The sequence below is a fragment of the Ornithodoros turicata genome, chromosome 1, assembly GCF_037126465.1.
Source record: "Ornithodoros turicata isolate Travis chromosome 1, ASM3712646v1, whole genome shotgun sequence".
NCBI lineage: Eukaryota > Metazoa > Arthropoda > Arachnida > Ixodida > Argasidae > Ornithodoros > Ornithodoros turicata.
The window spans coordinates 165,367,220-165,381,865 of NC_088201.1; positions in this window are offsets into that span (position 1 = coordinate 165,367,220).

Sequence of the window (14,646 nt, forward strand, 5' to 3'; positions counted from 1 at the left end):
TGGCATGTCGTCGTAGACTCCAGAGGAAAATTACTGCAAAGTGAAGGTGCGATTCAAACCATCTAACAACCATGCCGAGTTGTATAGTTCGCGGGTGCAGGAATCGTTCAACTATGCGTTTGCAGGGAGTCACCTTTCACAGGTAAGTGTTCCCGACGCAGCGGGAAGTACTGAAACGTAGATCTGGGAAAGTAAATGTTTTCGTTCAGGTTACCCAGAAATCAACAGAAGCGTATGGCATGGCTTCAGTCTTTGGGATTTTCTCCAGAGCGGGAACCACCGAAGTCTGCCTGCGTGTGTTCCCTGCATTTTCGAGACGAGCACATAGACCGATCGTCGCTAACCAATGTCCGACTTCGAGAGAACGCAGTGCCGACTGCTGCGTACCAATCTCAAGTAGGAAAAAGTGACTAATGTGACATGGTCTTCGTTGGTCATAGGAATACATAGAAGCTACATAATTTCAGCCTGCGACCTCAGCCTCAGGAAGTGCAGCCAGCGTGGCACCACCCGAAACTACTTCACAAGTGCCTGAAACCTGTCCCATGGTTGAGGTACGAGCTGACAGGGCACAGGGAGGAGTGTTGTACGCAGGTCTGCGCACACTTGGCATTAACACGGCGCTTGTACTAACAGCAACCGTACGAAAAAGTGTGCGTGTGGCTAAAACCTGGCATATGTTTGCAACCTGCATTGAAGCGAAACTGGGTGCATTTTTGCGTACTGCTGCCGTTTGTGCAGAGGCGATGTTACTGTTATGCTTGCACAGACCTCTACATAATATGTTCTGTTACCAGTGGTGGGCAAAGTACCTCAAAATTATAGTTAAAGTAAAGTACCCAGTACCTGGTGTCATTAGTACTTCAAGTACTGTACAAAATACCCAATTCCAAATGTACTTCAAGTATTCATCAAGTGCTAATCCTCTGCTATAACAGGATAGGAAATTTCAAGAAAAAAAAAGTACAGGCCAACGGACATTATATATTTCTAGGCATTCCATGCTGCTTTTCGAAATACACCACGTTTAAAAAAATATGAAGAAAGTAAAAAAGGATCAAGCACAATATAAGCCATCATTTTTATACGATTGTAATCTGCAGCAAAGTAATCCATGTGACCAGTTAAAAAAACGTTACAATGTAAAAATGAAAGCACGTGCGTATTTCAGAGTGTTTATCATGTAATGCAATCACACATTGTGATATCAAATGATTATTAATTACTACTGAAGGAAACAGTATAAAAAAAGCATATAACCCTGCATTGAGAGAATTGAAATGACAACTTCTCAACAATCTCAATCTCAACAATAGATTTGCTTCAACAAATATGCTCTTCAACAGCACAAAAATCCTTTTGGTAAAATGTCAGACTGGGACTCCTCGTACTGCATCCCACTAAAAGCGCTAAAATTAAGGCAAGACGACGAAAACACACAGATACCGATATCTGTGTGTTTTCATTTTCTTGTTGTCGCTTTAGCGCTTTTAGTAGGGTGGTCATTTGATACTCTTTTGTGATTTTTTGTCTGGAGTCCAAGTTTGGGCACCTGAGTACTTGATGGGAAAGTACTCGGGAAAAAGTACGGTACAAAGTACACGATTTAAAATGTATTTAAAGTAAAGTACAAGTACACTGAAATGTACTTAAAGTACTACTTGAGTACTTGGTATTTAAGGTACTGCCCATCACTATCTGTTACCAATGCTGCTTACTGAAATTGAAGACTAAAATTTTGACAGGCCCCTGGACTATTCATGGGACCTGGATACTCAAGTGAGGCTGCGGATGTGGACACGGTAATGTTTTGTTCAGTGCGCAACACACAGAAACTGAAATGGGTTGACAGGATTTGCTTGACCCACGTGACATGCTCAATTACTTTCTTGGGCTAAGTGATGTCCATTGTGTGCTCATGGATAGAAGGAACTAACGTGGTCCACATTTTAAGTTCCAGATACAGCCAGCTGTTCTTCCCGACGTTTCAGCTGACGAAGCACAGCCTGAACCTGCCACACAATCCATTGTGAGCGACACTGAGGTAAGCTGACAAGAGGAAGTGTAAAGTGCATGGGAGCAGTACAAACGCCTTACAGCACCAACATTATGGCGCATGGACTTTCTTGTGCTAGGCGTTGTCCGTCATGTCCTCATGGATAGAATCAACCGATGTGACCCACATTTTCAGTTCCAGATACAGGCAGCTGTTGTACCCAGCATTGCAGTTGTCGAAGCACAGCCGGGACCTTCTGTACAAGCAGTTGAGTAATACTGAGAGAAGCTTACAACTTTAAGTGTAATGTGCACAGGAGCAAACACTTCGCAGTGCCAACATTATGGCGCCTTACTCTTTATGCATGGGACAGATAATTGTATGTGAATCTTTCATTTGTCATTAGTCAGAGAGGTCAAATTTTGCATTTGCAGGAAATAGGTGACCTCCTTTGGCACCCACTTGTTAGTGCTAATGACATGGTAAGTGGCAAGCCTAGAGTGCCATTCCTGCATTGTGATGTGTTAAACAGCTATGCACTGCCTTTGAAATACGAATTACGTGACCATTAAACTCCATATTACACCAGTAGTTATCGATATTTCTTACATGCGCATCTGTTGCATATGTTACATGATACATACATGATGATCTGTCGCATGCCTATGCATAATGTTACAGGGCAGCACAGGATTCCAGTCCCCACGCCAACCTTACCAAAGTCCTCCCACCGACCAGGATATGGATGTATGTAACGTTATTTATTCATTTATCTTATTTACTATACTGCTGGCTCCTAGGGACTGTGACTAAGAGTTCTTCAGTGAACGTTTTAGAACATGACTTGTCACAATGTGCTCGGCTGAATTTTCTGTCACCGATTTCCAGTGGACATCTCAGCCATATCTGCAACCTCAGGCATATGACCAGCTACAATTGGTAAGATAGTGGCCAACACTGGGATATACAGAAGTCCAGCTAACATGGTGCTGTTTGAGAAGCAGATAAACTGCATGATGGTAGTATATTTACCACTACAGTCAGGTGACACGGAGTCACTTTGCTGCATGTTGATTTAATGTGATGATTTGCATGGTTGATTCTCCTTTCTTACTAAATCTACTACTATGTTCTGTGCATGTATTTTCTTCAAATGAATCAATAAATCAATCAATTCCCAATTACTTGGTATTATTGCTGACTTATTCTGTGACAGTTATGAATGGGCCTGCAACACTCTTTATACATTACGTGACTGCCAACAGTACTTAAGTGATTCAAGTAAGTCAGGGTGGGAGTAAGGTTTCGAAGCAGAACAGGTGTGTTCATCATGGTACCAAGGCTATCGTGCAGCCGCTACAACTTGTGATTAGCAAGAGAGGGTCTGGTTATGCTAGACTTATGAACAAAGACAAACAATAGTAGTCAGTTTGAACATGGGTGCCTCCAGTAGGACCAAGTGCCTGTTGCGACATGATGAGCCCACTGTTTTAAAAGCTTCCTAGCAAATGTACATGGTTCTGCATCGTCCCACAAAATTTCATGTTGTTATTCAATTTTCTTTTTCATTCTGAAGAGGGAAGATTTGTTTATCACCCCTTATTACTGTAGGGAACAGCCCCCGTCGACACCCCAGAAAAGGCATTCCTTAGAGCAAGAGTCAAATGGTACACTCAGCAACAAGCCAAGAGCAGGAAGCAAATAAAGCGGCTCCAGCAAGCTCACCGTAGACTGAAAAAGCGCAACGCTGTACTCAGGGACGTAATCAGGGACCTAAAACGACAAAACATCTTGCTCGAAGAAAATGCAACTGTACTAGAAAATCTGGGTGCAGCCAATCAAGATCTCCTGAAAAGACAGCTAGCTAAACGCAGTGGAAAACTTTTGCAAACACAGTATTCCCCGGAGCTTAGGGCATTTGCACTTACATTGAATTTCTACTCGCCAAGAGCGTACAATTATGTCCGAAGTGTCTTTGACACTTGCCTCCCTCATCCTAAAACATTAACGAAGTGGTACCAAACTGTTGATGGAGCACCAGGCTTTTCTAAGGAGGCATTAGCTGCACTGAAAATGAAAGTGGAAGCCAACTCAAAAGCTGGAATTCCAACACTCTGCAGCATGATGGTAGATGAAATGTCCATCCGACAACAGCTGGAATGGGATGGAAAGAAATTTCAAGGCTACGTTGACATGGGCACAGGCACTGAGGGCGACACTCTACCACTAGCCAAAGCAGCATTTGTAGTAATGGTGGTCGGCATCAATGGACGCTGGAAGTTGCCCCTTGGCTATTTTCTTGTTGATGGCTTGGGTGGTGAACAGCGTGCAAGTCTTGTTTCTCAGGGCCTCACCCATGCCCATGACAATGGGGCCACCATTGTTTCCCTAACGTGTGATGGTGCACCAGCTCACTTCACAATGTTTAGGAGCTTGGGATGCAGCTTTAGTGACACCGAAAAAATGAAGACGACCTTTCCACACCCCTGCACTGATGAGCCAATTGCAGCGTTCATGGACCCGTGCCATATGCTTAAGCTTGTCAGGAATACACTCTGTGACAAGAAGGTCATAATTGATCCAGCTGGGAGGATGGTTTCTTGGCACTACATAGACAAGCTGCACCAGATCCAGAGGGACCAAGGTCTCCACCTGGCCAACCGTCTCCGTGCTGCACACATCAACTGGCGCAAACAGCCAATGAAGGTTAGCTTGGCAGCCCAGGTTTTGAGTACCTCCGTCGCAGATGCTCTGGCTGAGTGCCGCTGCAACCATGTACAGGGCTTTGAGGGGTCTCAGGCGACAGAACAGTTTCTAAGACACATCAATGATATCTTTGACGTGCTAAATTCCCAGAGCATTCACCAGAAGAGCTTGAAAAAACCACTAAACAGCAGAAACATTGGAAGGGTGACATGTTTGTTCGAATCAGTGCAACAGTACTTGTCCAACCTCAGAGAGTACCGAAATGGACCTAAGATACTCAACACAAATCGAAAGACTGGGTTCCTGGGATTTAAAATTGCTATGCATAGCCTGCTGCAGCTATATGAAGAAACAGTTTCAAGAAAGAAGGTCCTCAAGTACATTCCAGCACATAAGATATGCCAAGACCACTTGGAACTCTTTTTCGGCGCTATCAGATCACATGGTCGTCAGAACGATAACCCAAATGCAAGACAGTTCAGCTCTGCTTTTAAACGTTTGATCGTCCAGAACGAGATACAGCAGGTCACCACGGGGAACTGTTTGCCACTAGAGTCAGTATCCATTTTGAGTGTCAGTAGCGCAAGTGTACCATCTCCCGAACAAGTCATCAATTCGACAACTCCGCGCAGACAGCTCCTGACATCTTCTGAGGAATCAAACATTGACGACACAACTGACCATGATTATTGCCTGGACCCAGGACGAATAACAGACATTGCTGGAAGGGCAATCACCTACATTGCGGGTTTCGTTGTGCGCCAGTTGCAGAGGTCCTTGATGTGTAGCGCATGCTCAGACGTTCTAACTATAGATGCAAGCGATTCATCAACATACTCCTTAATTCATCGCAAGAGCAGAGGAGGACTGTTATTTCCTTCAGACGGAGTAGTCAAGATTGCAAGAAAGTGTGAGAAAGTTGTCCGTCACGCCATCTCTCAAAACAAATTATCCACGCCAAACCTTTCTCAGGTACTAATTGCAGAGGTTGTTCATGACCTGCACGACCAGGACCTCTTTCCATCTGTCCACGACCACATGTTTGAAAGTTCACCTCTTGATAACCACCTTGTCCACCTTACCAAATCAGTAGCACATAGATATATCAAAATAAGGCTGCACCATGCTGGCAAAGAAGTGTCCCAAAACATGCACGTACAGAGGGTCCGGCAAATGTACACAAAGTTAACACAGTTTAAGGGACAGTAGATACGTTCAGTAGTGTGAGTGCAGGCTGTGCAGCTAACCGTACCGAAAGCGGCGCCCTGCCAGCTGTGCCAGATTTCTCGCTTCCCTTCTCTAACCATGGTACGTTCAGCGCCCGGATACCTATGTACAGGGTGTGTGCTATAAAAGATCAGTCACATTTTCGCGCGTGACGCTATACCTACTTGACAGACAGACTTCTGCTGCCACACACTGAATAATTTATGCCAGAGAAACGTACGAAAAAATCGTGGTTACCAGCCACTGCGCAACAAAAGAAATACGACCACGCAAACTTCATGTTTTTCCTATGCGCAATACCCATGGATGGAGGCGAAAGCTTGTGGTCATATTTATTTTGTTACAGAGTGCTAGGTAACCACAAATTTTTCGTAGGTTCCTCTAGCAAACATTCTTTAAGCCTGTGCGTATCAGAGGTACGCGTCAAGGAGGTATCACGTCTTGCACAAAAATATGACTGACCTTTTCAGCACACACCCTATATCTTACATTTCAAATATACGTTCTTATATTTCTCTGTGTACTCGTATGTATATATTTACATGACCACGACTTGAGCAGGCTACTTTATTTTATTGACATCTTTCATCGCATTAAACAGTATTTGGCGCAAAATCGTGTTGTTCACTTACGTCACACGAACTGAGGAAGATGAAATCCGTGTTTAATCACAGTCTTCTTCAAAGACTGTCCACAATGTTGCATTGCGGTATGCTCGGGTAAGTAATCTACTTTTGAGCAACTTCTACGTCCGTCTTGTTTTTCCCTCGTGATAGCAATTTGCTTGCCCACAACAAATGGCGGCACTAAAGACCCGGAAATTTACATTGGCTGGCCGTCCGAGTCACGTGATAACCTCTGACGTCACTTCTGCCACACCCTTAGTCGGCGAGAAAGGCGAGAAAAGCACGCTGCGCTCCCTCCTTAGCTTTCCTTCCTCCATGGCTTGGGACGACGGAATGCCACTGTAGTGATGTGTCGTTCGCGAATGAACAGTTCGGAATGAACGAATCCCGGGCACAAACTGAATGAACTCATTCACTATTGTCGATCGTACTCGTTCACCAGTTCACTTAGACGTCCCCGTTTTGTCAGGTTCCGCCTGCGTTCGCTTCACAGTTTCTCGTTTCTCCACTCTCCTCCAGTCGATGGTACGCGTGTCGCCATCTATGTTCGCCGCTGTAAAGCAGTGTTGAACGCATGCGCAGTAGTTAGCCAGGCGAAGCTCAGCGCGCGTGGCCCGAATATCTGATGTGTTCGTTCAAATCAGTGAACATTGAGGACTCGTTCGAAAGATTCGTTCGCGAGTCATTAACGCCAGTGGGTCATGTGACCCTTATCATTACTAGTTTTTTTATGCGGAGCCTCTACCGTAGCCACTGAGGCGCCAAATTCGAAGTAGGCAGGCACCACGGGACTGGTTTAAGATTTCTAAGTACTGATCATTACTAAATACGTACATGAAAAACATGTCCGCCATCTCACATACTAGCCAGAAAGGCCCTTTTCCGGTATACCTGACAAATAACTTGGATTTATCGAGTGCAGATCACCACCAGCTATACGTATAGCGAGCCGATCATTAACAAAAAATCAGAAAACACATTTTTGATTCTGAATACTTCCACCCATACGACGTTCGCCAGAAAGCTCGATATCGACGCGCCGTAGTGAACAAACGCTAAGATTCCAAAGGAGACCGGCAAGAACAACGCCACAACGCAGCGAGTCGCGGAGAACCGAAGAACCAGTGCGTCGTTTGAGAGCAAACTATTCCATTGCTCTTCGATTCAGCTCGCGAGTGAACCGTTCTCTCCTCGTTCTCCTATTCCTTCGATTCGGTTGCGTTCTCTATCGTTCTTCGATCCCCGGCTTTGCGACTCGCCTTCAGTGCTCTCCGATTCATCCCAGATCGTGGGGCTTGGCCAATCACAAACCGGTAAGCTCTCAGTGTGGCCAATCGAGCTCGTGGCCTGTCATATTCAAGCTTCAGAGCAATGCCGACAGATGGCGCCCGCACCGGAATAGTTGAGTGTTGATTCATTCGACCGCCGGGAACGGCGGAAACACTACCTCGAGCGGGAAGTAAGCTCGATCGTGGGTGGCTTTCGATTCTTTGTAACAGGTCGCAGTGAGTCTCGCTGTTTCCCGTAGAATAAGTTCATTCTTTTCGAAAGAAGGTCCATCACCAGTTCTTAAATACATGAGAGGTCCATGGCGAAAAGAATGTGAGAGGGTTGCACTGCTTGAACTAGTTCAGGGCCGGGGTGCAGGCGAAAAGAATGGACCTAATATGAAGGGGACCAAAAAGTAACTATGAAAGTGAATTTGTGTGACCAAAGAAAGCCCTGCCGAGAGGCGGAAGCAAGCGGAAAGTGGACTGAAGAAAATGTAAACTACGAGAGAATTACAGTGCGGCAGAATGAATTGTTTATCTTCTTCATGACAGCGAAAGACGGTCCAATAAACATGCATTCGCTTATCGCAACATATGACCAATATGGCCGGCAGGTGAGATTTAACGCGGTAATGTCATGGAACATCATGGAACACACTCGCTCACAAAACAGAACTCTTCTGTCTACAACCTACAACCCTGCACATAAGTAGATGCCGGTTCGCCGTTGAGATCGGTCACATGATGTTATGACGTCACGGAAAGATGAACGAAAGAACGATTTTTTTGAACGGTTCAGTGAACCAAACTGAACTGTACGAACGAGTTCACCAAAGTGAACTGGATTGCCCATCACTATGCCACTGTGGTGGGAGCAGGAAAATCATGAGGAAAATCGTGCGCGCTGAACGGGCGGCGGAAATGTGCCTCTACCTCCGCCGCGCGCTCACGACGCCGCGTCCCTGCGTGCGCCACATCGCGGTCTAAACGGGTAAAAAGAATCCCTCCGCCACACAGCATCGTAAATCCAACACCCTATCCTAGATTCCCTTTCCTGACAGGTTCCTTTCCCACTGTTGAAGTCCTTGAAACAGCTCTTCTTTTGGGAGATTAGGTAAGGGAACGACAAAAGCGTCTGCTGTTTGGGATAATTGCAGATAGTGGGTGTGTCGCAATCTCCCAGTCTGTTCCCTGCCTTGGGTTTTTCCGACCGGATCGCTATGGCAATGCACGTTTTCCGGCAGGCAGGCCTGCAGGTATGTCGTATCATCCTTGTTTGTTTTCTGTGCACAGTGGCCGCTAATTTTTCGGTGAAGGGACCATGGATCCTACTTTATATGGCGCTGTCTTTGTAAGCATACAAGTTTTTAACTGCACTGAATATGAAAATCGGCACTGCTTTTGTTATTAGATGGTCCGGTAAGGAGTCTAGGAAAAAATGTTCCCAAAAAAACAATGCCACGGGAAAAATTATCAATTGGAAAAAATGTCCACAGAAAAAAATGTCCCCTGAGGGACATCCACTTTTGATACGCGTGGGCTTGTTCACTTTGGACGTCGACTTTTTACTACAGTGTGAATAAACGCGGGGGGGGGGGATATGAAGATGATTTAAAGGAAAAAGGAAAGGTCAACCGAAGCGAGTAGTTGTATATTCTATTCGAATTCGGACTTCGATCGTTATTGTAAAGGGGCTCGTTATTTTATTCCCCCCATTCCACCAAGCACTGGGGTAGAGTATCGCCTGTTGCGATGAAACTCCCCACTCTCCAATACCGAAAATAAAGTTGTTGTTGTTGTTCGAATTCCGAATCAAACATGCAATTCAACGTTCGAATTCCTAATCGAATAGATGCTTCTTGCAAACCGAACACATTTCAATAATCGCGAAGCTGCACACGTTAGACTGGCATAGGGAGGGCACAAAATAAAGGGTGTCCGCCCATTTGGTCGAATGCCGTTTGATCAAAGGCGTTTGATCGACGCCGTTTGTTCGAAAGACGTTTGTTCGAATGCCGTTTGATCAAAGGCGTTTGATCAAACGCCGCTTGGTCGAAAGCCGTTTGATCGAAAGCCGGTTGACCGACGCCGTTTGTTCGAAAGACGTTTGTTCGAAGGGAGTTCAAAGCTCGCAGCGTGTCCTTAGCACCTCTTTTTCGGTAACTTTTGACTCGAGCATACGGAGCAGGCAATCAGTGTCCTCTGTTTTTTTTTGTGTTTCTTGCCTTTTTTTTTCAGCTAAAAAGGGTAGACCACTAGTTATTTGCAGACCTTTGTCATCCACGAACAGCACCTTCTGGCTTTTTACACTCTCCGATCCGAAAGCAAAATAAAATTGAATTAAATTGAATAGAACAATCCGAAAGTATCCCGCGAACAAGTAGGACACATATTGAAGAAAAAAGCCTCAAGTTGGGAGCAGCCAATAGTCTGTGCTTCTTCTGGGCACCCTTTTCATTGCTGCCGACAAATTTAAAGGAACGATCCGAAATTGTCTGAATGAATGGTCCGAAGTCTGTGAATGCTAAGGATGAAATTTCGCCATAGTATAAAATAAATATATTATATTAGCAGTCATATAAGACCTCAGTTCAACCTTGATTAGAGTATGCATATGTAGTCTGAGTTACCTACACGTCCACGCCATGAAAAAAAGAAAGAAAAAAAGACAGAGTACAAAGATCTGCTCTCCGGCTTATATTGGCTAGGTTTCAAAGGACTTCTTCGGTTACATGTATGTGGGAAGAAACAAATTTAGATTCAACTTGCACATAGGCGGAAAATAAATAAACTAAACCACAACAAATAAGTAATGGTGATGTAGCACATAAACTAAAACTGTTCTTTCTCCAAACCAATGGTCAGTTAACTACAAACATTAATAATACGTACATTGTTAAAATTTGTCCACGTTCGACGCGAATAAAAGACGACAGGTTAAGTTCGCGTCTCAAAGCAGTGACTGATGTATTAGGAGAAAAATCATTACAGATGAATCGTGCTGCTCTGTTTTGATTGGACTCGCTGTGGGTGAGGAGGAACCATCCATGTTGACTAGCCGAGCTGGACCACATGCGTTTCTCTGTGCTGGAGTGCCGACATTTTCTTCCAAGTGCTACACGCTGCTGCAGCGATGTCGAAACGGACGCGTTAATCGATTCATCTTGAAAAGAAAGTGGCAATACTCCTGGAGGTTAATTCTGGCAAGCTCTTGAAGACAGAGATTGCAAAAAAGTTTGGTCTCACCATGGCACTCTGAATCATTGATGACAATTACAGCCATGAGGATTGCAATGTCGAAGTTGCACTTGTGACTTGCAATGCAGCCGATTGTGCTCTGAATGTGCCGCTCCATTTATTGAGGACCGCGAGGAATATTGGACAGATGCAGTTTTTTTGTTGCTGAACAACACCTTTGCCCAACAGAGGCAGCTGAAACCTACACTACAGAATGGTTCAGTTAGCTAACAAGTGGGCAGCAAAGCATGTTTCAGTGGTTTCATTGTTTTTGATGTTGTGCCATTCAAATAAGTCAGAGGATTTCTCATGTCTGCTAATGGAAGTCTCTTGATGTTAGTTATTAGCAACTTAAACGTTGGATGCATGTTATTTTGAACACTTCTGTTGAGCCGAACTTCTGATAAGCCGAACAAGACTTGCCAGGTACCCTCGAGTTCCTCTTAGGAGGAGTTAGCTGTAGTGTAATCTAAGAAACTAAAACTGCTCCCTTCTGACGACTCGTGTTTGAGCGACGGCTACCACACAACCAGGCATGGGCGCCGTGTCAGCAACTTCTGAGCGCTACGCCATGTTCCCACATTATGACCACCCTAATTAGCAAAAGAAACATTAGCTACGATGTGATTTATGTTTGCATTTGATGCAACAGATACTGAGATAACCCCACTTTGTATGAAGAATCTCTACCCTGAATTCGTATATATTAAAAATAAAGTGTATATGACTGCGTATGATGAAGTCGCATATCTGCTCCAAAGCACCATTTCGCTGCTCCAAAACTTTTTTTTTTCTGCTCCAGAAGGTACCCCAAAATGGCTTAGGCCAATCACATCACTGACTATGCCACGCGAGCACACAAAGGACATGTACGCCAGTTACAGCTATGAGTCCAACCGGCACACGATATTACTTGCCTTTGCGACAACACTCATCTCCCAGAAGTCAAAACACCAGAGGGAGAGAGAGAGATAAAAAAGGACATAAAGAAAAACAGAGGCGAACAGGCTTGTACACCGGCATAATGTAAATAGCGAGCGATTGCAAACTACTATTACAAGCATTCACCAAAACCGTGAAAACCGTTTTAATGACTTCTCTGCTAATCTCAGTATGGCGGCAAGTGGATTGCGTTACGACTGATATAGTGCAAGAAATTTTCATTGAATTTTCGAAATCGCCCGCGTAGTTGAATTAGAAGCCGACCCCACTGCGTACGTTAAACTTGGACACATTGCTAGGAGTACGTCTGATTGTTCCTTTCTTTCCAAGGTATTTTCATATTTAGGACGCGTGCCTGGGAGGGGGACAGCCGGCGGGTTTTCCCGAAAAATAGGCTGAACCAGGGCGCGTGATTACAGATGGGGTGTTAGCAATGGCGGAGAGTGTTCATATTTTACACGCATGCCAGGGAGAAGCGATTGGAACTGTGAAAAGAAAAGATATCGCGGATAGCGCAGACTTTTCGTGTTTATTGCGTGTTTGGGGGGGGGGGGGGGTAGAGCGGCTGTTGCAAAATTTCGTCGGTTAGGCTTAGCCCGACCACGCGCTGGAGTGATTGGAACTGTGCCGAAAAGATATCGAGGGTAGCCCACGTTTTTCGTCTACGTGTTTTGACGAGGGGAGTTCGGCCAGATTTCGTCGTTTAGAATTAGAAGCCGACCCCACTGCGTACGTTAGCCTTGGACACACAGCTAGGAATACGTCTGATTGTTCCTTTCTTTCCCAGGCATCTTTTGACGAGAGACGGAACACTAGTTCACAGACGTGGACTGATGCCTGGAGGAGTGTTCAAAGGGAGGATGACCGACTACGTGTGGCGTGTTGGCTCGGTAAGTGTCTCGTGTTCATATTTATGGCGGGCGTCGTTAGAGATCCTTCGTTAGAACGTATTCGTGATTAGAGATATGGTGTTAGCAATGGCGGAGAGTGTTCATATTTACGACGCGTGTCTGGGAGGGGGGCAGGCGGCGGGTTTTCCCGAAAAAAAATAGGCTGAACCAGGGCGCGTGATTAGAGAATGGTGTTAGGAATGGCTCCAAGCCCGGAGTGTTCATATTGACGACGGGTGTCTGAGAGGGGAGCAGGCGGCGGGTTTTCCCGATAAAAAAAAAGGGGCTTAGCTCGAGTGCCTGGGCGCGTGATTAGAGATGTGGTGTTAGCAATGGCGGAAAGCACAGTGTTTATATTTTCCATGCATGCCAAGGTGGGAAGGGGCCACGCGAGAAGTGGTTGGAACTGTGAAATGAAAAGATATCGCGGAGAGCGCAGGCTTTTCGTGTTTACTGCGTGTTTGGACGGCGGGGCTGCGGCGAAATTTTGTCATTTAGGCTTAGCCCGACCACGCGCTGAAGTGATTGGAAGTGTGAGAAAAAAAATTGCAGGCTTATCGTGTTTACTGCGTGTTTGGGGGGGGGGTTAGGGCGGCTGGTGGAAAATTTTGTCGGTTAGGCTTAGCCCGACCACGCGCTGAAGTGATTGGCACTGTGCCAAAAAGATATCGAGGGTAGCCCAGGTTTTTCGCGTACGTGTTTTGACGAGGGGACTTCGGCGAGATTTCGTCGTTTAGGCTTAGCCCGACCATGCGGTGACGTGATTGGAACTGTGAAAATATGATATCGCTAATAGCGCACGGTGTTCGTAATTACTGTACTGCCCTCGCGTCATCGCGTTCCCCTGGCGGCGGCGGGGCTGCGAGCGGCACCACACGGGAGAGATGGCGATCCGATAACCAGGCATCGTCTGCTAGCGCCGAATTTCCATTCCTCTCGGCATTCCTAGGAAAGCGCTGCCACGTCTACGCATTTGGAGCTAGCAGACGACGCGCGGTTATCGGATCGCCATCTCTCGCGTGTGGCGGCGCTCGCAGCTTCCCCGTCACCAGGGGAACGGAAGTGATTTGCTTGTCAGTGGGGGTGAGCGCCCACTCCCTTTGCCGCGGAAACCAGTTATCGCCTGTTGCTCCGGAGAATTGGGGCAGGAAGAGGCGGTCGGGCCAGGTGCAGTGTTTCCCGTCAACCGTTCGATTATTTCTAGCGGCGTGCTGTACATTCAATTTCCGCGGTAATTATGACTCTATTGCGGTGAGTGCATTCTGTTCATGTTTAATGCGTGTGTTGATGGGTCGGACAGATTGCTATCATTCCAATGCACACGTGAGGCAGTGTAGACAGGGGGGTGTAAGCTTTGGCGATGAATCAGTTCTTGTGGTGCATGTTACTGGCCTGTTCAGCTCTTTTCTGTAAAGAAAAGAGCGTTTTAATGACTTCTCTGCTAATCTCAGTATGGCGGCAAGTGGATTGCGTTACGACTGATATAGTGCAAGAAATTTTCATTGAATTTTCGAAATCGCCCGCGTAGTTGAATTAGAAGCCGACCCCACTGCGTACGTTAAACTTGGACACATTGCTAGGAGTACGTCTGATTGTTCCTTTCTTTCCAAGGTATTTTCATATTTAGGACGCGTGCCTGGGAGGGGGACAGCCGGCGGGTTTTCCCGAAAAATAGGCTGAACCAGGGCGCGTGATTACAGATGGGGTGTTAGCAATGGCGGAGAGTGTTCATATTTTACACGCATTCCGTC